Source organism: Ovis aries, chromosome 16, assembly GCF_016772045.2.
Source record: "Ovis aries strain OAR_USU_Benz2616 breed Rambouillet chromosome 16, ARS-UI_Ramb_v3.0, whole genome shotgun sequence".
NCBI lineage: Eukaryota > Metazoa > Chordata > Mammalia > Artiodactyla > Bovidae > Ovis > Ovis aries.
The window spans coordinates 68,494,156-68,518,551 of record NC_056069.1 but is presented as its reverse complement, the minus strand read 5'-3'; the positions used below and the strand labels follow the sequence as shown (position 1 = coordinate 68,518,551).

General features: G+C 41.7%; 1 long non-coding RNA gene across 1 annotated transcript; it reads left to right on the top strand.

Moving 5' to 3' along the window:
- The first annotated feature begins 20,531 nt into the window (after nucleotides 1–20,531).
- Nucleotides 20,532–23,460, top strand: LOC121816779 (uncharacterized). The gene is made up of 2 exons (XR_006056461.2): nucleotides 20,532–20,767; nucleotides 21,248–23,460. It is a non-coding gene; the product is annotated as an uncharacterized LOC121816779 (long non-coding RNA).
- Nucleotides 23,461–24,396: the final 936 nt, after the last annotated feature.

Below are 24,396 nucleotides of genomic sequence, written 5' to 3'. Positions count from 1 at the left end.
CCAAGGAGAGAAAAGAAAGCCTTCCTCAGATTTCAGTGCAAAGAAATAGAGGAAAACAGTAGAATGGGTAAGACTAGAGATCTCTTCAAGAAAATTAGAATACCAAGGGAACACTTCATGCAAAGATGGGCACAATAAAGGACAAAAATGGTATGGACCTAACAGAAGCAGAAGATATTAAGAAAAGGTGGCAGGAATACACAGAAGAACTATACAACAACAGGCTTCATGGCCCAGATAACTATGATGGTGTGATCGCTCACCTAGAGCCAGACATCCTGGAGTGTGAAGTCAAGCGGGCCTTAGGAAGCACCGCTATGAACAAAGCTAGTGGAGGGGATGGAATTACAGTTGAGCTATTTCAAATCCTAAAAGATGATGCTATGAAAGTGCTGCACTCTATATGCCAGAAAATTTGGAAAACTCAGTAGTGGCCACAGGACTGGAGGAGGTCAGTTTTCATTCCAATCCCAAAGAAAGGCAATGCCAAAGAATGTTCAAACTACCACACAATTGCACTTATCTCACACACTTGCAAAGTAATGTTCAAAATTCTCCAAGCCAGGCTTCAACAGTATGTGAACCATGAACTTCCAGATGTTCAAGCTGGATTTAGAAAAGGCAGAGGAATGAGAGATCAAATTGCCAACATTGCTGGATCATTAAAAAGCAAGAGTGTTCCAGAAAAACATCTATTTCTGCTTTATTGACTATGTCAAAGCCATTGACTGTGCGGATCAGAAAAAAACTTTGGAAAATTCTTCAGGAGATGGGAACACCAGACCACCTGACCTGCCTCCTGAGAAGGCTGTATGCAGGTCAAGAAGCAGCAGTTAGAACTGGACATGGAACAACAGACTGGTTCCAAATCGGGAAAGGGGTACGTCAAGGCTGTATATTGTCAGCCTGCTTATTTAACTTATATGCAGAGTACATCATGCAAAATGCCGGGCTGGATGAAGCACAAGCTGGAATAAAGATTGCAGGGAGAAATATCAATAACCTCACATATGCAGATGATACCACTGTTATGGCAGAAAGCAAAGAGGAACTAAAGAGCCTCTTGATGAAGGTGAAAGAGGAGAGTGAAAAAGCTGGCTTAGAACTCAACATCCCAAAAATGAAGATCATGGCATCCAGTCCCATCACTTCATGGGAAATAGATTAGGAAACAATGGAAACAGTGACAGACTTTATATTTGGGCTCCAAAATCACTGCAGATGGTGACTGAAGCCATGAAATTAAAAAATGCTTGCTCCTTGGAAGGAAAGTAATGACCAACCTAGACAACATATTAAAAAGCAGAGACATTACTTTGCCAACAAAGGTCCATCCAGTCAAAGCTATGGTTTTCCCAGTAGTCATGTATGGATGTGAGAGTTGGACTATGAAGAAAGCTGAGTGCTGAAGAACTGATGCTTTTGAACTGTGGTGTTGGGGAAGACTCTTCAGAGTCCCTTGGACTGCAAGGAGATCCAACTAGTCTATCCTAAAGGAATTCAGTCCCGAATATTCATTGGAAGGACTGATGCTGAAGCTGAAACTCCAATACTTTGGCCACCTGATTCGCAGAACTGACTCATTTGAAGAGACCCTGATACTGGGAAAGATTTAATATGGGAGGAGATGGGGGTGATAGAGGATGAGATGGTTGGATGGCATCACTGACTCGATGGACATGAGTTTGAGTGAACTCCGGGAGTTGGTGATGGACAGGGAAGCCTTGCAATCCGTGGGGTCACAAAGAGTTGGACACGACTGAGTGATGGAACTGAACTGAACTAATACAATGGAGTGACTCAGTGTTCCTCACTTAAGAGTCTAGCAACTTGTCAACATCTCATAGCCGGTAAGTGGCAGATTCCAAAATCAAATGCACATCCACCCAGCACCAGATGTTGAGTTCTTTTATTCCATTTGAAGCCTGGACAGAAGTCGCCACAGTTGTGTTTTTTGTTTTTTTTTTTTTTCCCAATTGGAGTACAGTTGCCTTGTAATGTTGTGTTGGTTTCTGTTGTACAACGTGTAGCAGCTATATGTACACGTGTATCCCCTTCCTCTTGGACCTCCCTCCCACCCGTCGTCCTGCCCTTCTGGGTCATATCAGAGCAGTGTGCTGAGTCTCTGTGCTGTGCAGCACGTTTCCACTGGCTGTCTATGCTATAATGGCCGTGTACATATGTCAGGCCCGATTCGTCCCACCCTCTCCAGCCACGTCCACAGATCTCTTCTCTACACCTGTGTCTCTATTCCTGCCGTACACATAGGTTCATCTGTACGACTTTTCTGGATTCTACATATATCAATTGTTACAGTTTTTTTTTTTTTTTTTAAGAAAACACAGAATCTCTCAGGCTCAGATAAAGTTCATGAGCTGCCCAACATCTCCCTGGCAGGCCTCCTACCCAAAGAACAGGCACAGCTCAAAGACAGAGGGATGTGTTGAGGCAGAGTCCCTCTTCTCTCTAGGGCCCTGGGCTTCTCTTCACTTCACTCTCAGTTGCTCTGCCAACGTCGCCTGTTGGGTTGGTGTTCAGCTGTTCGCTGCATCCCACTACAGTCCTTTGGATTTCTATATGGTCAGGATGGTATCTCCTCTTCTGTTCCTGATTTTTGCAGCTTGAACGTTGTTCTTTTTTTTTTTTTTTTTCCCCTTGGTCAAACTAATTAATATTTGTCCACTTTTTTCAACTTTCTGAAGAACTAACATTTGATTTTAACAATTTTCTCTATCATTTTTCTATTTTATCTATTTCTGTTCTCATCTGTATTATTTCCTTATTTCTGCTTGCATTGGTTCCATTTCCTCTTTGCTTACTCTTCTCTCTGATATTGAGCAGATTTTCTTGAATGGATGGTTCTTCATTTCTCTATGCACTTAGAGCAAACGTTGTTTGTTGTTCAGATGCTCAGTCATGTCCAACTCTTTGTGACCCAATGGACTGCAGCACTCCAAGCCTCCCCTTCCTTCATTATCTCCCAGTGTTTGCTCAAACTCATGGCCATTGAGCTGGTGATTCCATCCAACCACCTCATCCTTTCTCATCCCCTTCTCCTCCTGCCTTCAATTTTTCCCACCATCAGGGTCTTTTTCTAATGAGTCAGTTCTTTGTATCAAGTGGCCAAAGGATTGGAGCTTCAGCTTCAGCATCAGTACTTCCAGTGAATATTCAGGGATGATTTCCTTTAGGATAGACCAGTTTGATCTCCTTGCTATTCAAGGGACTCTCAAAAGTCTTCTCCAACACCACAGTTCAAAAGCATCAATTCTTCAGTGCTCAGCCTTCTTTATAGTCCAACTCTCACATCCATATATGACTACTGGGAAAAAAAAAAAAAAACATAGTTTTGACTATATCGACCTTTGCTAGCAAAGTGATGTCTCTGCTTTTTAATCTGCCTTTTAATAAGACCCTTTGGACTTCTCTGATGGCTCAGCTGATACTGAATCTGCCTGCAATGTGGGAGACCTGGGTTTGACCCCTGGGTTGGGAAGGTCTCCTGGAGAAGGGAATAGCTACCCACTCCAGTATTCTGGCTTGGAGAATTCCAAGGACTGTATAGTCCATGGGGTCGGAAAGAGTCAGATACGACTGAGTGACTTTCACTTTAGGACTTTAAATGATGTACTTTTATAATTTCCTCTGGATAAAAGTCTGTTTGTTGCAAATAAAGTCCACTGGGCTCCTCACTCCACAATTCCAGAATCAGTCTCACTATTTCATTTTAGAGCAGGGAGCAGAGATGCTAAAGGTCACAGAATTATTCTTTCGAGTTCTGTAAAAAACCATGCGTGATTCCCTTTAGGAGCAGGAGTACAGATGGGTGAATCAAGGAATAGTTAGGATCCATTGAACTCCCTGAGATTTTATGAGTCCCATAATGAGACTTCAGTGCTTGGCAAAATTGCATTTATTTGATTACTTGATTATGTCTGACTCTTATAATTTCCCCTTTTTATCAATTGATGTTTGATAAAATATGAACAATTCTCTTTCCTGAAACACGTTTAAAAATATTTGACAACAACTTAAATTTTTTAATTGAAATATATTTGGTTTAGAGTGTCATGTTTGTTTCAGGGGAACAGCGCAGTTATTTTTCAGATTCTGTTTTGTTTTGTTTTTTTCTTACAGGTTTTTTACAAAACATTAAGTATAGTTCCCAGCAGGTTTCGTTGGTTATCTATTTATAGTAGGGTGTATATGTTAATTCCATCTTCCTAATTTATCCCTCTGCTCACCTTCCACTTTGGTAACCAAACATTTGTTTTCTATATCTGAGGGTCTATTTCTGCCTTGTAAATAAGTCCATTTCTCTCTTTTCTTCTTTTTTCCTCCATATTCTATATTTAAGCAATACCATGTGATATCTGTCTTTTTCCATCTGGCTTACTTACCCTGCAAAGGTAGGTACTTCCTCCAGAAAGTTCACCAGTTTTCATCAGGAATCTAGGCACCAACCCTTGTTACTGAAGATTTATTCAGGGAGTTTTGTGTGCTGAATCAGGGCAGTTGGGTGTTAGAATAGGTGAAAGGGGAGGGTGAAGTCTCTGAAATAAATATTTATTGTGGAAATAGGTTGCTAAGACTGGTTCATCTAAGATCCAGCCCAAGGGACAAGTGGCTGTGGTAGAGTGTGCTCCAGATGACTCAGGACACAGCCCTGTGGACCCAGGGGAGGGACACTTCACACACAAGGTACTGTCCCCGTTCAGAGGCTTCACCTCGGGCCTCTATCCATGGGCCCTACAGACCCAGCATTATAGCCGCACAAATGTGGGCAAACAGCACTCTGCAGTTACTTGGTATTTCACTTGGAGCTGGGCGAGGTGCAAAATTTTTAGATGATTCCAATTGAAGGGCAGAGTTAGGTACTTTAGAGTGAGCAGGGCTTGAAGGAGCGCTGACCAACTAAAATACAGTCATAAGTTAGTCAGTGGCTAAAGGTGGCCCGAGTGTGCCTTTGCAGTTCAGGTGCGTTACCCAAACGAGGGTGTTGGATAGTCGTTCATCTAACCCACCTGGAAGGAGTGCAAGTGTGAAAGTGTTAGTTGCTCAAACCAAAGTGAAAGTTGCTCAGTCAACCCTGACTCTTTGCGACCCCATGGAGTGTATCCCACCAGGCTCCTCTTCCATGGGGATTCTCCTGGCCAGAATACTGGAGTTGGTAGCTGTTGCTTTCTCCATTATGTCTAATTCTTTGTGACCCCATGGACTGTATCCCATGAACTGCAGGCTCCTCTGTCCATGAATTCTCCAAGTATATTGGAATGGGTTGCCATGCCTTCTTCAAACCCACCTAGACATGTACCCAAATACAAACTTTAAAATATTTAATTATTTCCTGCTGATTATGGATAATGGCCCCAGGGTTTTTCAGCACAGAATAGCAAATGACGGAAAATCGCCAGAGTTGGACGTATTCCGGTAGTTTTATGAACTTAATTTTGCCAAGAACACAAGTCCTAGTAAGGGACTTATAAAATCTCAGGGAGGTAAATGGAATTTTAAAATATTCCTTTATTATTGAAAGCAATTCAGTGAAAAATTAGCAGCCAGAATATACCAACTGTTGACCTCCACTGAGCAGAAACTAGCCATCACTTTTTTTTAAATTAATTTTCTCTTGTTATCTTTGTAGAATTGCCTGCAGTTGTAAGGAACTGCAGTGAGATCTCTTATTCTTTTGCTGAGTTAACCAAAGGTAACTAGGGTAGGGCTGGCAAAGCTACAGCACCGCATCACCAGTGAGATGCGGACTGGGATGCAGTCAAGACACAGACACTTCACCAGCACGGGCCCCTCTTGGTGCCCACTCCGCCTGCTCCTCCTTGACCCTGAGCAAGTGCTACCATGACCTCTGTATCCATAACCCCATCAGCTCGAGAGTGCTACGCACGGCTTCCCTGGTGGCTCAGTGGTAAAGAACAGCTACAACACACCTCCCTTGGCAGCACTTCTAGGCTGGTGGGAAACGGGCGGCAAGCAGGAGTTATTACCAGCCTGGGTCAAGATAAGACCTGAGTGATTCCAAGAAGCATTTTTTTTTCCAAAGGATACCTTTTATAGGTTTGAGGGAAGACTTCCAGAAGGGGTGTCATCTAATCTGAGACCCAAAGGCTGAGTCACGCTTGCTGGAAAAGAGTGAAAGTTGAAAGAGGGAAGAAAGACCTCTCCATGCTTGAGAAAGAGAGGGGGACATCTAATAATATTTGGTGTGCTCACTTCTATAATCTTGCCATCAAAATTGTAACCTCTGAAAGGTCATAATTTTGGTTATAAGAGGTGATAAGAGGAGGGACCACTCAAAAGAGAAATAGGCAGAACACTTCACATAAGAAAGTAGAATTTTATAAAAAAAAACTTTTCAGAAGGCAGAAATGTGTAGAAATGGAAAAAGAGACATTTCTTTCCCATTGATAAATATTTAAATTATTTTTTTAACTAAATGAGTAGTAATTTTATACATTACAAAATAAAATTCATGCTTTGAATATTCCTTGACTGAACCATATAGATTAGAAATATGCATTTTTATCTCCTATTTTCCTACAGTGCAATTTATGTTTTTTCATGCATTTAGGAAAGATGAGATTTTTCTGGAAAAGTATTTTTATTTCATGAGATTCAAAGTTTTGTGTTTTCAAGCTGACTAGCCATTGACTGAATTCAACATGATCTTGCTGTCATTTTATATCAAGTCTAATATAAAAATTGTGAAGAGAAGCTTTGGCCTGCATTTTTTATTTTATACAAAAAAGGAATTTGATGAAAAATATTCTTGATATTCTGAGTATGATGACAGCCATATGCTCCTTCAACATTTGCTTTTATCAGAGCGGGGAATTTGTTTCAAACAAATACACTTAATATTCCAAGTTGCTGTCAGAGACAGCACAAGTGTCAAAAATTTGGCAGACAGTGAATAAAATTCAGGATGCTGTTTTATTGTTAATTTTTCTCTATCTGCATTTAAAGTTTTAATCTCAGGTCTAAAATTGACTTACAGTCAATTAATTCTCAGCATGTTAATAACAGTCCCAGCTGCAGTGAGGGTCTACAAAGGTCCCTTTCTGTCATTAAGTATCCGCTCCTCTGTCCACACAAGTCTCCAGGTAAGAATACTGGAGTGCGTGCCGTGCCCTTCTCCAGGGGATCTTCCTGACCCAGGGGTCGAACCCGAGTCCCCTGCGGCTCCTACACTGCAGGTGGATTCTTCACCCACTGAGCCACCAGGGAAACCCATGAATAAGTCGGTAGCCATGCTTTCTGGAGCTCCAGTGGGAACCAGTTCACAAAGAGTTGGACATGACTGAGCGACTTTCACTTTGGTTTGAGCAAATAACACTTTCAGTTCTTCTAGGTGGGTTAAATAAATGAGTATTTAATGTCCTTGTTTGGATAATCCACAAACTTTGAATCTCATGAAATAGAAATACTCTTCCAGAAAAATCTCATCTTTCCTAAATGCATGAGAACAGATAAATTGCATCTGTAGGAAAATAGCAGGTAAGAAGCATTTTCTGGAATGATTCAGTTTAGTCAGTGTTATCTCAGGGAGCCTTTGTTGATAAGACTGCAGACTGTTGTATCTTGGACTCTCACTGGTCCTTATTTTAGGAACCCCATATAAACCAGTTATCTTTACTCAATTCCTTATTCATTTGCATATCGACTCATAAATTGCTAAAATGAATGTTTACTGAGTGCTTCCTCTGTATCTCATGAAAGACCAGCAATCGTAAAAGAAAAGGTGTCCTGGCATCTTTGTGAGTGTGGGGCTGTGTCTTAAAATTTGCTTATTCTTTGTTTGGAAGTTTATGAAGAATTTCCACAAACCATGAGGGGTTTGATCATTTCAGAGATGGAGTTTTCTGGATCTTCATCACAAGTACTCGTTCACAAAAACTGGTTTGCAGGAGAACAGAACAGAGTAATTGGTAGGAGCTAGTTCACTTTACAAAAGAAGGGCCTTGTTCTTGTCTCTCAGTTATGTCTGACTCTTTGCAACCCCATGGATGACAGCAAGCCAGGCTTCGCTGTCTTTCACTGTCTCCTGGAGTTCTCTCAAGTTCATGTCCATTGAGTCCATGATACCATCCAACCATCTCATCCTCTGTCAGCCCCTTTTTCTTCCTGCTTTCAATCTTCCCAGGCATCGGGGTCTTTTCCAGTGAGTCAGCTCTTCACATCAGGTGGCCAAAGGATTTCAGCTTCAGCTTCAGCATCAGTCCTTCCAATGAATATTAAGGGTTGATTTCCTTGAGGATTGACTGGTTGGACCTCCTTGCTGTCCAAGAAACTCTCAAGAGTCTTCTCCAGCATCACAGTTTGAAAGCATCAATTCTTCAGCACTCAGTGTCTCTATGGTCCAACTCTTACATCCATACATGGCTACTGGAAAAACTATAGCTTTGAATACAGATCTTTGCCAGTAGCAAGGGGGTATCTCGCCCGTGTGTGTGAAAAGCCCAAGTTCCCAGCATCTGTGATCAGAATGTCCCAGCACAGCGATTCTGCAGGTTTCCAGCCTCCTTGACGATTAGAAGCCACAGTGAACACCGTGCCCTGACCTGACAGGATATCTTGTTGGGATGATCTGATTGCAGATTATGGTGGATGGGATGCTGGGAATAAAGGCCTTTCTTGTACATGGTTTTCTTATCGCCATCTTCCAGCCATTGTTAAACAAGGCACAGTGCCTAAGAGAGTCTATCATGGGAAAAGAGCCAGAGTTCTGGAATTTTTAGCAGTGTCAAAGTTTTAAATTTCCTTCGGATTAAATTCATGAGCAGAACTTTATGTGACTTTTCAGATTTGGTTTGTGCTATTCTGTTAGACATGAAAACATATTTTAGAAAGTTATAGCACAAAATATTATTTTCTAGTCATTTCTCAATTCCTCCTAAAAAATGTATATGTGTTCTGCTGTCAGTTAACCAAAAATAAAATACTCTGCAAACTACTGTATTGATTAGATTCAGCAATATATAGACTTATCTCTTAATTAAACACACAGGAAAAAAAATCAATGACATTAAGAGCAGCATTTTGAATGCAATTTCACATTTTTAGCATTACATTTTATAAAAATATAAAACACAAGTTGTTTCAAATGATGTGTACTAATATGATTTGTAATATTTTAACTCTTGGATCCTTTAATCACAGACAGGATAAAAATATAAATTTGAATTTACATACAATCTTTTTTTCAGATAAGCTTGATAGGATGATCTCTAAAAGTTTCACTTATAAGTATGTTTTACTTTTATAAAAACTTGTGGGGAAAAGTGTAATTTGATCAAGGAGGAAAATCAAAGTTGTGAATCATTGGGGTTTTAAAGAACATTTACATATATTTTTAAAATTATCAAATCAGTGTGGTCTTTGGATGCTGTTAGATATTTTCAAATGTGATTTTCCATTTCTTTTTAAAATTGCTGTTTACAATATGTTAGAATCATTGAAATAAATAAAACACCTATCTGAAGTTCTGTGAGTAGATTTCAAATTTCTCTGAGGAGTTTGTGTGCAAAGCCACCGAAGGTCAATGGTGTGTGTGGTGATAAGCACCCTTTTCCCTCCTTGGCACACTCCATGGAGACTGCAGTTTTTTGGTTCTCTGGACTGACTTGGAGATGAAGGCATTCAGAAGTGGAAGAGGCCTGCTTACCACCGGCGCAGCATAGCTGAGGAGCTGAAGGCTCTGCGTTCCATAAAGCCCCCCTTTTCCCAAGATGGAGTGTCTGCTCAGGTCCTACCTCCATGATACCAAAAGCTTAGTCGTAAGGTTCTTTCTGCATACAAGCAACATCTCAGAACCCAAGCTCTAGTCATGCTGAGAGATGTGTACCACTCTGAAAGAAAAATAAAGCACTGATTAAAAGAACAATAAAACCCCTTCCATGTTAACTTGCTGTCTCACCCCTCACTTTATGCTTTCTTTTCTGATTATGTTTTATCTTTGGTAGCTACATCATCATCTTTTCACTGAATCTTTGCTTTAGAATATGTCATCCCAGTGAATATCTATGCTCTGTTACTCACCTGCTAAGCTGCTAAGTCATTTCAGTCGTGTCCGACTCTGTGCGACCCCATAGACGGCAGCCCACCAGGCTCCCCCGTCCCTGGGATTCTCCAGGCAAGAACACTGGAGTGGGTTGCCATTTCTTTCTCCAGTGCATGAAAGTGAAAGTGAAGTTGCTCAGTCGTGTCCGACCCTCAGCGACCGCATGGACTGCAGCCTTCTAGGCTCCTCTGTCCATGGGGTTTTCCAGGCAAGAGTACTGGAGTGGGGTGCCATTGCCTTCTCCAGTTACTCACCTAGTAAAGCTACAATGTTCAGTACTGTATATAACTATACATAACTGTGAGAAGTCGTCTACTATGGGAAGAATGGACAAGTATTATTATAGCAAAATTTGCTTGTTGTCCCAGAAGAGGATATAGTTGTTGTTGTTGTTGTTGTTTTTTAATCCCATGGGACTAGAAAATATGATACTATGCAGGGAGATGACATTTTGATTGAAAGAACAGAGACCAATTCTGACCAAGGAAAAAAATAGGAAATCTATTATACTATATATTATGGAACCCAAGGAAGGTTGAACCCTCAGGATGTGGGTAGGTGAGAAATAGGCAATTCTAAGGATACCAGGATACTGACTGAACCACTGCCATCAATATCGTCTGGCTTCAAATATTTCCAGCCTCTTTTTTTCCCACTTGAAAAACAGAATTTCCTAGAGAGAGAATCCGATTAGTTTGGAGTAGTTCAGGGCTTCCCTAGTGGCTCAGACTGTAAACAGTCCACCTGCCATTCGGGAGATGTGAGTTCAATCCTGAGTCAGGAAGATCCCCTGGAGAAGGGAATGGCAACCCACTCCAGTGTTCTTGCCTGGAGAGTTCTACTGAAGGAGGAGCCCAGATACCCACCACTTAATCTGTGGACGAGGACCACAGCATGGGGCTTCTCAGAGACATGGTAGTGGGGTGAATTCTAATAGGAAGCAGGCCACAAACAAGCAGGTATTAACTGTGTGTTAGGAAGTCCATCAAAGAGAGCCCACCTCCTCTTCCTACCATAGAAGTGGATAGGGTGCAAAACCATCATTTGGCTTTTACAGGCATCTGTGTCCACCTCTCCTCAGAAAAGGGAGAATTATGTTTATGGTGCGGACTCTGGGAGAGGTTGAGTTATGTCCCTTCCAAATTTATATATTGAAGTCTTCATTACTAGTGTGAATGAATGTGATTGTGTTTGGAGAAAACTTCTTTACAAGAATAACTGAGTTAAGATATTGTCATTCGGGGCCTCCCCAGTGGCTCAGTGGTAAAGAATCCATCTGCAATGCACGAGACTCAGGAGACGTGGGTTTGATCCTGGGAAGATCCCCTGGAGGAGGGCATGGTGACCCATTCCAGTATTCTTTCCTGGAGAATCCCATAGACAGGAGTCTGGCAGACTCCTAGGTTCATAGAGTCTCAAAGAGTTGGACACAACTGTAGCAGCTTAGCAGGTATGCGTGCACATACGCAGTCATTAGGATGACCTGATCTGATATGATTGCTGTCCTGATCAAAGGGGAAATTTGGACACAGACATGCGTGGAGGGAAAATGATAAGAAGACACAGAGAAGATGGTCATCAAGGAGAGAACTCAGGAAGAGCCAGCCCTGTCCAAACCTTGGTCTCAGACTGTGGCCCCCAAAACTGGGACAGAAAACAATCCTGTTGTCTCAGCCCCTCACTCTGTAGCACTGTGTCCTGGCAGCTCAGGAAAGCTACAGCAGACCCCCATGGGCAGCGATGAGCTCTCACTTCAGGACAAACCACTGCTAAACACACTCGAGGCTGCTTTGCTCTGGGATGATGAGTAGAGAATGTTCCTGAGACCACACCCAGGATGCAAATGACAGCTGCTTGCTGCTGAATCTTCAGCTACAATATTTTGCTTAATTCAAGGTCACGATTATAGTTAAACACCCCACAGTTGCCCTTTTGACTCAGTGGCAAAGGATTCGCCTGCCAGTGCAGGAGTTACAGGTGCAGATCCTCCCGGATCTAGGCGGATCCCACCTGCCGCAGAGCACCTGAGACGGTGCACCGCAGACCTTGAGCCTGTGCTCTACGGGCCGCCTGCAGCAACCACCGAACCCACGAGCTGCAGCTACTGAAGCTCGCAAGCCCCGGAGCCCGTCTGCACCAAGAGAAGCCACACAGTGAGTGGAGCCCGTGCTCTGCACCAAAAGAAGCCACACAGCGAGAAGCCTGTGCGCCACAACTCTAGAGCAGCCCCACCTCACTGCAGCTGCAGAAATGCCCAGGAAGCAACAAAAGATCACAGGGAACCAACCACACTGATCACGCAGACCACAGCCTTGTCTAACTCAAACCATGAGCCACACCATGTAGGGCCTCCACGATGGATGGGTCATGGTGCAACGTCCTCACAAAACGTGGTCCACTGGAGAAGGGAATGGCAAACCACTTCAGCATTCTTACCTCGAGAACCCCATGAACAAAGGCCCAGCACAGCCAAAAATAAATACATAAATAAACATTTTTTTAAATTCAATTTTCAAGTGTACTAGTTACGCCATATTAGAGCAAAAATCAATAGATTTGTAAATATTAGCTTAGAACCTGGGACGAATAAGTCTGATTCTGACAACGGCTTTTCTGATTTAGTGGCAGAGACTTGCTATTACTCTTTAGGCAGAGCTCAAAGGATTCAGCTCATGGTCATTTCACATTTGCCTCCTGGAGTGGGTGACATATTTTATGCTGTCTTCCATGGGATTTGCCTTCCTTCTCCCGTAATGAAGTACATTGGCTTGATTTCCAGCAATATCTTTAAGTAGGTCATTAAGAAAAAACATTCATAGGAAGCAGAGGTCAATTCCAGGCCTTTCCCCCTTCCAGTTAAATTAGAAAGAAAAACAGCTCGGAAATTTATCTACTGGGCTGTGACATTTTCTTCTAAGACATTCAGGACACTTTTCAAAATTACAGTTACCAACACAAACAATATATTGTATCCAGCGTCTACTTGACATTTTTAGAGTTACACATTGTTTACTTAATATCCTTATTTAATTTTGAAATAAAGCAATATGTATTTTTAAAACCCTTGCGTTTTTTTGGTTTTGCCTGATAACCAATAGGTTAAACTGAAATTTCTGGGACCTACACGTGCTCTGCTTGTCTGGGAAGGCTTTAGTTTGTGCAGGTTTGGATTTTGTGACCTGAGGTTTTATGACACTGTGAAGTTGTTCTTGAAACCACAAACATTTTCTTAATACATACACTTTATCACAAACATTTCCTTAGAGTTTTCCTTGTTTTGTAATGATTAAGCACCCAATCCTTTAACCCGCATCTGTGTCTAAGCACCCATGTTGATGGTCAGAAAATCTTTGCCCACATTCATGAACCCATCAAACTTTTTTGTTCTCGAATTACCCCATGTCATCTTATAGAGGAATGTGATGGGGAGGGACTTGGCAGATGTGCAATATTCATTCATTCAAATATTTCGTTGATCCCTTGTGTGTTTTTTGTGTTGTTTTTTTTTTCCTCTTTTTACCTTTTGGCTGCACCACGTGGCATGTGGGATCGAATTCCCTGACCAGGGATCAAACCCACACCGTCTTCACTGGAAGTGCAGTCTTAACTACTGGACTGCCAAAGAAGTCCCAACTCAACTGTTTCTTTAGTAAACATATCAAATTAATGGAGATTAAATGTTAACAGTTACAATAGGAATTGGCTTTGGGTATTCTGTGGGAATACAGAGTAGGGGGAAGTTTGCAGGTAAACCTAGAATTTGCATTTCCAACAACACCAAGAGCTTGCCTCTTTTCCCTAGAAATAGAACTCATGTGGTCATAAGGGACTTCCCTGGTGGTAATAAGTAGTCCCTATGGTAATGGCAGCCCACTCCAGTACTCTTGCCTGGAGAATCCTGTGGGCGGAGGAGCCTGGCGGGCTGCCGTCCATAGGGTCGCAGAATCAGACATGACTGACGCGACTTTGCATGCATGCATGCGTGGGTCAGGAAGATCCCCTGTACAAGGAAATGGCAACACACTTCAGTATTCTTGCTAGAAAAAGTCCCATGTATAGAGGACCTTGATGGGCTACTGTCAATGGGGTCGCAAAGGGTCAGACATAACTAAGCAAGAGCACCAGGCACCAGTATTATCTATAGGGTTAGCAGATAGAAGTAAAAAAGCAGGGATCCAGCTGGTGGTGTGGTCAGTGTGTACCCAAAATCAGAGGGCAGTGAAGAAGACGGTGCAGCAGGTACCAGAGGTCACAACAGAACTAATCAGAACTCAGATCGATGTGGTAAATGACCTTAGTGAGGCTGGGTAGAATAATAATGAATAATGGGGATTACCATCTTTAGAAAAAGGAAGCTAGTCAAGGAGGGACCAATATGAGGATAAATCAGTACAGTTTTCAGTTCAGTTCAGTAGCTCAGTCATGTGCAAGTCTTCGCGACCCATGGACTGCAGCACACCAGGCTTCCTTGTCCATCACTAACACCTGTAGCTTGCTCAAACTCATGTCAATCGAATCGGTGATGCCATGCAACCATCTCATCCTCTGTTGTCCCCTTCTCTTCCTGCCTTCAATCTTTCCCAGTATCATGGCCTTTTCCAATGAATCAGTTCTTCACATCAGGTAGCCAAAGCATTGGAGCTTCACCTCCAGCATAAGTCCTTCCAATGAATATCCAGGACTGATCTCCTTTAGGATGGACTCATCGGATTTCCTTGCAGTCCAAGGGACTCCCAAGAGGCTTCTCCAACACCACAGTTCAAAAGCATCAATTCTTCAGCACTCAGCTTTCTTTATGGTCCAACCCTTATATCTATACATGACTACTGGAAAAACCACAGCTTTGGCTATACAGACCTATTGGCAAATAATGTCTCTGCTTTTTAATATGCTCTCTAGGTTGGTCATAGCTTTTCTTCCAAGGAACAATCATCTTCAACTTTATGGCTGCAGTTACTATCTGCAGTGATTTTGGAGACCAAGAAAATAAAGTCTGTCACTATTTCCATTGTTTCCTCATCTTTTTGTCATGAAATGATGGGACCGGATGCCACAATCTTAGTTTTTTGAATATTGAGTTTCCAGCCAGCTTTTTCACTCTCCTCTTTCACTTTCATCAAGAGGTTCTTTAGTTCCTCTTTGCTTTCTTCCATAAGGGTGGTGTCATCTGTGTATCTGAGGTTATTGATATTTCTCCTGGCAATACGGATTCTAGCTTGTGCTTCATCCAGCCTGGCATTTCACATGACGTTCTATTCATATAAATTAAATAAGCAGGATGACAATATACAGCCCTGACATACTCTTTTTCCAAAGTTCCACCCATAGTTCTTCAGGCACTCTGTCTATCAGATCTGATCCCTTTAATCTATTTCTCACTTCCACTGTATAATCGTTAGGAATTTCATTAGGTCATACCTGAATGGTCTAGTGGTTTTCCCTACTTTCTTCAATTTAAGTGTTAACTTTGCAATTCGGAGTTCATGATTGGAGCTGCAGTCAGCTCCCAATCTTGTTTTCGCTGGCCATATAGAGCTTTTCCATCTTTGGCTGCAAAGAATATAATCAATCTGATTTCAGTATTGACCATCTGGTGATGTCCATGTGTAGAGTCTTCTCTTGTGTCGTTGGAAGAGAGTGTTTGTTGTGATCAGGGTGTTCTTTTAACAAAACTCTGTTAGCCTTTGCCCTGCTTCATTTTGTTCTCCAAGACCGAACTTGCCAGTTACTCCAGGTATCTCTTGAGTTTTGCATCCCAGTCCCCTATGAGGAAAAGGCCTTTGTTTTTTTTTTGTTTGTTTGTTTGTTTGTTTGTTTTCGGTGTTAGTTCTAGAAGGTCTTGTAGGTCTTCATAAAACCGCCCAGCTTCAGCTTCTTCAGCATTAGTGGTTGGGGCATAGACTTGGATTACTGTGATATTGAATAGTTTTCCTTGGAAACAAACAGAGATCGTCCTGTCATTTTTGAGATTGCACTCAAGCACTTCATTTTCAGACTTTTTTGTTGACCATGAGGGCTACTCCATTTCTTCTAAGGAATTCTTGCCCACAGTAGTAGATACAGTGGTCATCTGAATTAAATTCACCCATTCCTGTCCATGTTGGTTCAGTGATTCCTAAAATGTCAATTTTCATTGTTGCCATCTCCTGTTTGACCACTTCCAATTTACCTTGCTTCATGGGCCTAACATTTCAGGTCCCTATGCAAGTATCGGACTTTACTTCCATCACCAGTCACATCCACAACTGGGCCTTTTTTTTTTTTTTGCTTTGATTCCATCTCTTCATTCTTTCTAGAGTTATTTCTCCACCCTTCTCCTGTAACATATTGGGCACCTATTGAGCTGGGGAGTTCCTCTTTAAGTATCCTATCATTTTGCCTTTTCATACTGTTCATGGGGTTCTCAAGGCAAGAATACTGAAGTGGTTTGCCATTCCCTTCTCCAGTGGACCACCTTTTGTCAGAACTCTCCACCGTGTCGCATCTGTCTTGGATGGCCCTACATGACATGGCTCATAGTTTCACTGAATTAGACAAGGCTGTGGTCCATGTGATCAGCTTGGTTAGTTTTCTGTGATTGCGGTTTTCATTCTGTCTGCCCTCTGATGGAGAAGGAGAGAGGCTTGTGGAAGCCTCCTGGTGGGAGAGACTGACCGTGGGGGAATCTGGGTCTTGTTCTGATGAGTGGGGCCATGCTCAATAAATCTTTAATCCAATTTTCTGTTGATGGGCAAGGCTGTGTTCCTTCCTTGTTGTTTGGCCTGAGATCAAACTGTGGTGGGGGTCATGGTGGTAATGGGGGCCTCCTTCCAAGGGACTTGGGCCTGCACTGCTATTTGGTGACCCTGACCCTGCAGCAGGCCACTGTCAGCCCATGCCTCCACCAGAGACTCCTGGACACTCACAGGCAAGTCGGGCTCAGTCTCTTGTGGGGTCAGTGCTCCTTTCTCCTGGGTCCTGAAGAGCATAAGGTTTTGTTTGTGCCCTCAAAGAATCTGTTTCCCTAGTCCTGGGGAAGTTCTGTAATCAGATCCCACTGGCCTCCAAAGCCAAATTCCCTGGGGGTTCTCAATCCCTTTGCCAGGTCCCCAGACTAGGAAAACTATTGTGGGTCTTAGAACTTTCTTAGCAGTGCAAGAATTTATTTGGTAGAATTGTTCTGCAGTCTGTGGGTCGTCATCTCTTTGGCTCTGTGGTGGGATGAATGGTGACCTCCTCCAAGAGGGCTTATGTCACAGGCTGTGTGACCCAGATCTGTTGCACCCAGAGCCCCTGTCCCTGCAGCAGGCCACTGCTGATGCGTGCCTCCACAGGAGACACTTGAGCACTCACAGGCAGGTCTGGGTCAGTCTCTGTGGGGTCTCTGTGTCCTGGTGCATACAAGGTTATGTTTGAGCCCCCGAGCGTCTCTGGCAGATAAGGAGTTTGATTCTAAATGCAATTTTGCTCCTCCTACCATCTTCTGGGGCTTCTCCTTTGCCCTTGAACGTGGGTTATCTATTTTGATGAGATCCAACATTCTCCTGTCAATGCTTGTTCAGCAGCAAGTTGCAATTTTGGAGTTCTCACAGGAAAAGATACGCTCATGTCCTTCTAGTCCGCCATCTTCCTGATTCTCCTCAGTACAGCTTTATCTCTTTATTAATGGTAGGAACAAAAACGGATTATTTAGAATAGTCATCTGAACATTTATACAGTAATTTATATGATTGGCGATATCGTTATGATATTTTCATAAGAATGTGAAATAAATTATCTATGTTATAGTTACCTCAGGGCTGGATGAACACCCTTAATGGGATGGCTAGCTGGATGACTTCATACACATCTTGAGGGTATCCTTTTATGACTCACATAACAAGACGCTTTCTGGGGAGAGCGAGCAGGACAGTGCAGGCTCCCAAGGTGGCCCAAAGGTGTCCTCAGAGAGTGAGTTCAGGGGATGGGTGTGGAGGCTGAGGGTTCCTGCTCAAGGGTGTGACTCACTAGTGGGGTTTGAACTTCCCATTCACGTAAAAGGATTGAGTATCTGGGCTGCTGTATTGACTTGGTCAGAAGTGAGGCAGGAGAGACAGAGACAGGCTGGAGATGGGAAGAGTCAGTATCAATGTCCAAAGTGGAGTCAGACCCTTTAGTTAATCCATCTGTGATGTTAGAGTGAAGAGCAGTTGACTTTCCACACTGTTTGGAGGGCCTTGCCTTATTTCTTGAGATAACTAATGATGTCCCACAGTTATTAAACTCCTAGTAGAAGTTCTTGCTCCTGATAACCTCAACAATTTAGACTAGATGTTTCCAATAGCAACCAAAGACTTGAAAGCCAGCCTGTGCAATGTCAGAAAAAGCATGGGACGCAATTGTTGGAAAGCCACAGAAAATGGGTATACATCCGTGCTCTTAGAAAAACTTCAAGATTGAGAAAACTCTGAATAAATAAAACTCAGATAAAACAGACAAAACTTTAACACTTGACCTGTCTTTTGTCAAAATAGAAATAACACTTGAGTGTTATAAAGTGTTATAAAGCTAACTGGAGACAGATAATGACAGTATTTTAAAATGCGACATCCTCATATTTTATTCTGGTGGGAAGAATATTCTCACCTTTCAAGAAATAGTGCCATGAGAGATTATTAACAAAAAGTCCAAGCATGTAATAATAGTAATACAAATTCAACCACATCAGACTTTGCTTGTATGCACCATCAACCCAGCCCAACAGTTAACTGAACTTCCAAAATGGCAATGATATTTCTTTATAACAAATCTCTCAATGAAAGGTAGATGAATCTTTAGATAAATTAATAAAATTCCTTGCTTTTCCTGGAGTGCTATCCTTTATGGTAATATTCAGAGAAGTGATGTACAAATATAACGATATAAACATAAAGCTTCCCTGATAGCTCAGTTGGTAAAGAATCTGCCTGCAGTGCAAGAGACCACAGTTTGATTCCTGGGTCAGGAATATCCCCTGGAGAATGGATAGGCTACCCACACCAGTACTTTTGGCCTTCCCCAGTGGCTCAGCTGGTAAAGAATCTTCCCGGAATGCGGGAGACCTGGGTTCAATCTCTGGGTTGGGAAGATCCCCTGGAAAGGGAAGTGCTACCCACTCCACTGTTCTGGCCTGGGGAATTCCATGGACTGTATAGTCCATGTGGGTGCAAAGAGTCGGACACAACTGAGTGACTTTCACATCACATAATACATAAATGCTAGAAAAGGAAAGTTGGAAAAATAATATTCTAAGTGCTCATTAGGTATAGGTCATTTTTTAAATAAATGAAAGGCATTTCATACTAAACCTGATATTTTAATTGTGTAAAGCAAATAGGATACTGTGGATTCAGATTTACAGCCTGTGGCCAAAATATTCCTGTGAGCATTATTGAAAAATGTAATGGAAAAATAGGTTGAAGAAACATAATTAAGACAGACAGCAATTGGATTTAAAGTTCAGTGTCACAGTCATATAGTAAGTGAAAATAATCAGATTAATCTTTAAGTGTTTTATTTAATTATTTACCCACAAATGGCCTTCAATAAATTTCGGCCTATGTGAAACAGTTTTGTGGTGTCCAAATGCAGATAATCTGTTCTCCCATCTACTGGTTCTCTGACAATTTGTACCCTTTTTTCAACTCCTGGATATGAAGCCCTACCTCTAAATTTGCTGACCAGATTAGACTATGCTTCAGGATCTAAGGTTAACCCAAAGTCATAGTGTAAATCCAAAGAATGCGTAAGTAAACAAAAAACTGCTGTTGCCTATTCATTCTATTTTAGCTAGAGCTGTGAGTTTTTCATATATTTTCTTAGTGAATCCAAACTAATTTGAGGATGGCTATTCCTGAACAGAAGCAAATATAGTCTATGAAAGTATTCTCTACTGCACTTTTTCTTCTAATTTTCAAGGATATGGACTTAAGTGCTGATTGATTTATAGATCTTTGCACAAGACACAGAAAATCAATGCAAGAGAAATGAATGTGAAATATAAGGGCCACACAAGATCTCATGTGTGCCTACAGACAGAGTTTTGATATTAATTTAACTCAGCTAAATTCTCTTTTATTCCACGCTTCTATAATCTTTGTTCTTAACACAATATTTAATGAAAGAGAAGAAAGTAAAACAGTAAAATGCATTTTAGCAATGAAATCTCTTTAAAGAGTAAAATTTGTTTAATCTGGTCATTTGAAAATGTCAAACTGCAATTTTTTTAAGTCATCATTTCATTCTGATATAAATGTACAGTCATATGCAGGTTAAACAATAACACAGACAAATGCTGTATATCCTTTACCCAGTTTCTCCCAAAGGCAGCATCTTATAAAACTATGGTAAATAGCACAACCAGAGTATTGACACTGATGGTCAAAGTGCAGAACATGTCAGTCACCACGCTGACCCCTCACCTTCACAGCCACAACCACTGTCCTCCCAAACCCTCGCCCTCTTTAACCATCGTTGCTCTTCAGTCGCTAAGTCAGTGTCAAGCTCTGCGAACTCATGAACTTGACTACAGCCCACCAGGCGCCTCTGTCCATGGGGTTCTCCAGGCAGGAACACTGGAGTGGGTGCCATTTTCCTCCTCCAGGGCAGCTTCCTGACCGAGGGATTGAGCCCACATCTCCAGCATCTCCTGCATAGACAAGCAGATGCTTTACCACTGAACCATCAGGGAAACCCGTAAGTAACAGCAAATTTGTTCCCCTTTTCTACCTATGCTCAGCTCAAGAATGTGATGAAAAATGGAATCATGCAGAATGCAAGCTTCTGGGTTTGCCATTTTATACTCAGTATAATCCTCTGGAGATCCAACCAGGACCGCGCATATGTCCCTGCATATGGTGTCATATCTCCCTACTGTTTGCAAGATTTTCTTCTTTACCTTCAGTTTTTGAATGTTTAATTGTGATAGGGCTTGGCATGGATATTCCTAGTTTTATCCTGTTTGCACTTCATTTGGCTTCTTAAATCTGTAGGTTTCTGTCCTTTTTTAAATGTGAGAGGTTTTCTGCCACTATTTCTTCCAGAGTTTTTTCAAGCCCTTCTTGCTCAGCTTATTCCAGGACTCTGGTGAATGAGATGCCCTGTCCTTTGTTAGAGACAAACCATTCCCTAAGGCACTAATTCTCTTTTCCAATCTTTTTTCTCTCTGTTTTTCAGATTGGGTATGGAAGATCAGTCATGTAATTGCAGAGCTGGAAGAGATTTTTATCTGTTGTCGGGATCTTGAGTCTAGTCTTTGGAAAGAATAATCACCCTCTAAAATTCAAAGTAAATCTGTGTGTGTGTGTGTGTGTGTGTGTGTGCATGCGAGCTACATTTTTTTTTTTGGAGGGGGGGGTATTCACAAAGCTCATCTGTTTCTAAGAAAGATCCCTACTGCCCTTTTCCCTGCATGCCAACTCCCCCCCGTTTCAGAACTGAAGATGCTTCCAGTTTCCAATTCTTAATCACAGTCCCAACATCCATCCCCAGGCCTAGCACTCCTTGCCCATGCAGATGCTTATTGGAAACACACAGGATATTTTAGGAAGGCAGACGTGTTACCACATTAAGCTAGATGGCTGGAGTGATTGTTGCTAATCATGAGCAATCCATATTTAGTAACCAGTCATCCCCAGCCTTGGAGAGACAACATAGTGTGATTATCGAGGGTAGAATGGATAACAAACACCACAATAAAACCTCCTCTGATAAAGCTAAGCTCACGCCTTCTGGCTCAGCCCTGTCCCCACACACGTGGCTCCAACCTTGTAAACCCCCTTGCGCATCCCTGAAGGCATCACAGAATGTCTTCCTGGCCTCTGCAAAGGATATTTCATTGTCTCTCAGTCCCATTTCTTCAGTTCACTGGGTCAGAATGTGAGTAAGAAAGCCTGGTCCTGGGAGGAACCTTCTCTGCTGCTCTAATGGGAAATTAACCTTTATAAACACTACAGCCTATTTTTCAAAGAGAAGGACTATAACCAATTTGGAACTTTATCTTGGGCCACCATAAGAAAAATTTCATCTCTCATATAATGCTTCTAATAATCAAAAATATTTGAATATGGTAAAACATTTGAATATTCTTATAGGCAGTGTGGTAAACTTGCATATAGTTATGATAGATTTAAATGTATAGAACTCATATGAATTTATCATGAATGATTCATTCACTTATAACCCTGTGCTACTGTTTAGAAGACATTGACTAATTTAGAATTTGATGATTATTAAAAATGCACAATAATATATTGTATTTTACTTCTCTGGAAGTATGTATAATTTTGAAATCTGAAAATAGAATGGATGATGAGGTTTTGAAATAAAAACAAAGGGATAACTGATAAAGAGCAGAACATACTTAAGCTTAACAGAAGAAAAATAGCTTCTGAGTAAGTTTGTCCACTTTAAATAAATCATACATTTAGTGTGATTGCAATTAGATAACTCTAGAATAGACTAGTGAATTTCAGAATAAAGTTCTGATTTTTTCCAGAGGGATGTTTTCCACAAATTATTATGTGGAAATGCTCTGAATGCATGCCGTATGCCAATAAATTTAAATATACACTTATAGATATCCTCTATATGGATATCTTTATATCTATCTCTTTATGGGAAAGAAAAAACTAAACATTACTGGGTGCTGTTAAGCTGAAGGGTTGAGGGAACATAGGTGACAGGTGCTGCCTCATTTGTTGCTGATATTTTTTCTGTGATTTCCCAGTTCTTTATTTTTATGATATTTAATTGTACACATATTCTTTTTATATTCAGAAAAAAAGGCTGTTTAAAAGTTAGTATTTCATTTTAATGACTAGCCAAAGTGCTGCCAATGGCTATGTTGCAGAGGTAGGTGATTACTGTACAAAAGTATTTGTGACGTGTGGAATAGAGAAAAGAGAAAAAAATAACCAACCCTGGCATTCATGAATTCATGATGGATTTAAGTGCATAGCACTCATACAAAATGATACAATCATTAATGAGTTATTCATTTACTGGTAGTTCTACTATTTAGAAAATATAAGAGTAATTTAGAATTTGTAGATTAAAAATATATAAGAATAAGATTTTTCTTGACTGCAAAGCTGTCTTGAAAGAGTTCACTCAGAAATTTTAAAATGAGATGAAAATTTTGGCAATTAGAACATAGCCATGGTACAATCAGTTCATAAAACAGAGCCTGGGAGTAACTGGTCCATGCAGATTCCTTAGATTTCAAGGTAGCAGCTAAGCTAAAGTTCAAACAAATGTTCTTTGAAGCTCTCAAGTTGAGATACACATTGCAGAAGCACCCTGGAAAGAGGACCGTGGTTTTGGCATGGTGTTTATTATTGGTGATAAAAAGATAGAAGACCGACGGAATGATCAAGAACTAAGCAAAAGTGAAAGTGAAAGTGAAGTTGCTCATTCGTGTCCAACTCGTTGCGACCCGTGGACTGTAGCCCACCAAGCTCCTCCGTCCGTGGGATTCTCCAGGCAAGAGTACTGGAGTGGGTTGCCATTTCCTTCTCCAGGGGATCTTCCCGACCCAGGGATCGAAACCAGGTCTCCCACATTGCAGGCAGAAATATAGTCTCTCAGAAAACCTATAGTGACACAGAACTTCAGATCCAAGTACTAACATCAAAGATTTCAAGGGAGGAAAGGAAGCCAGGTTGAAAGAAGAAGGGGGAGGAGGCAGGAGAGGAGGGCGAAAGGGGTGGCCTTACAGATGTCTCCTGCCACCTGCAGATGCCCAGGCGTTATGGGACTGTTCCCCGGGCCTCCAGAGAAGGGAGGACTGGAACTCGGCCCTACCAGAAATCAGACCAGACCAGAACCAGAATTCGAGTTCTCTGCCAAGAGGAGGTGATCAGTCTCCAATCCTCAGCTCAGGCTGAGGGCCCTTCGACCAGATTCTTGTATCCAGGACCGGGGGACTAGAAAAACCGGGAGGGATAGCAAAAATGAATCCTCCATTTAAAAAAAATGTTACAAATGAATTTATTTACAAAGCAGAAACAGATTCACAGACATGGAAAACAAACTTATGGTTGACTACCGAAGGGGACAGGTGCAGCGGGTGGGGGTTGGGGGGGTAAATTAGGAACTGGGGATTAACGCACACACTGCTATATGAAAAATAGATAAACCACAAGGACCTATTGTATAGTTCAGGAAACTAAACTCAAAATTTCATAATAACCTCTAATGGGGAAAGAATCTGAAAAATATAATACATATGTATATGTACATTGGAAAGTGAAGGTCACTCAGTCGTGTCCGACTCTGTGACCCCCTGGACTTCGCATGTCCACAGAATTCTCCAGGCCAGAATA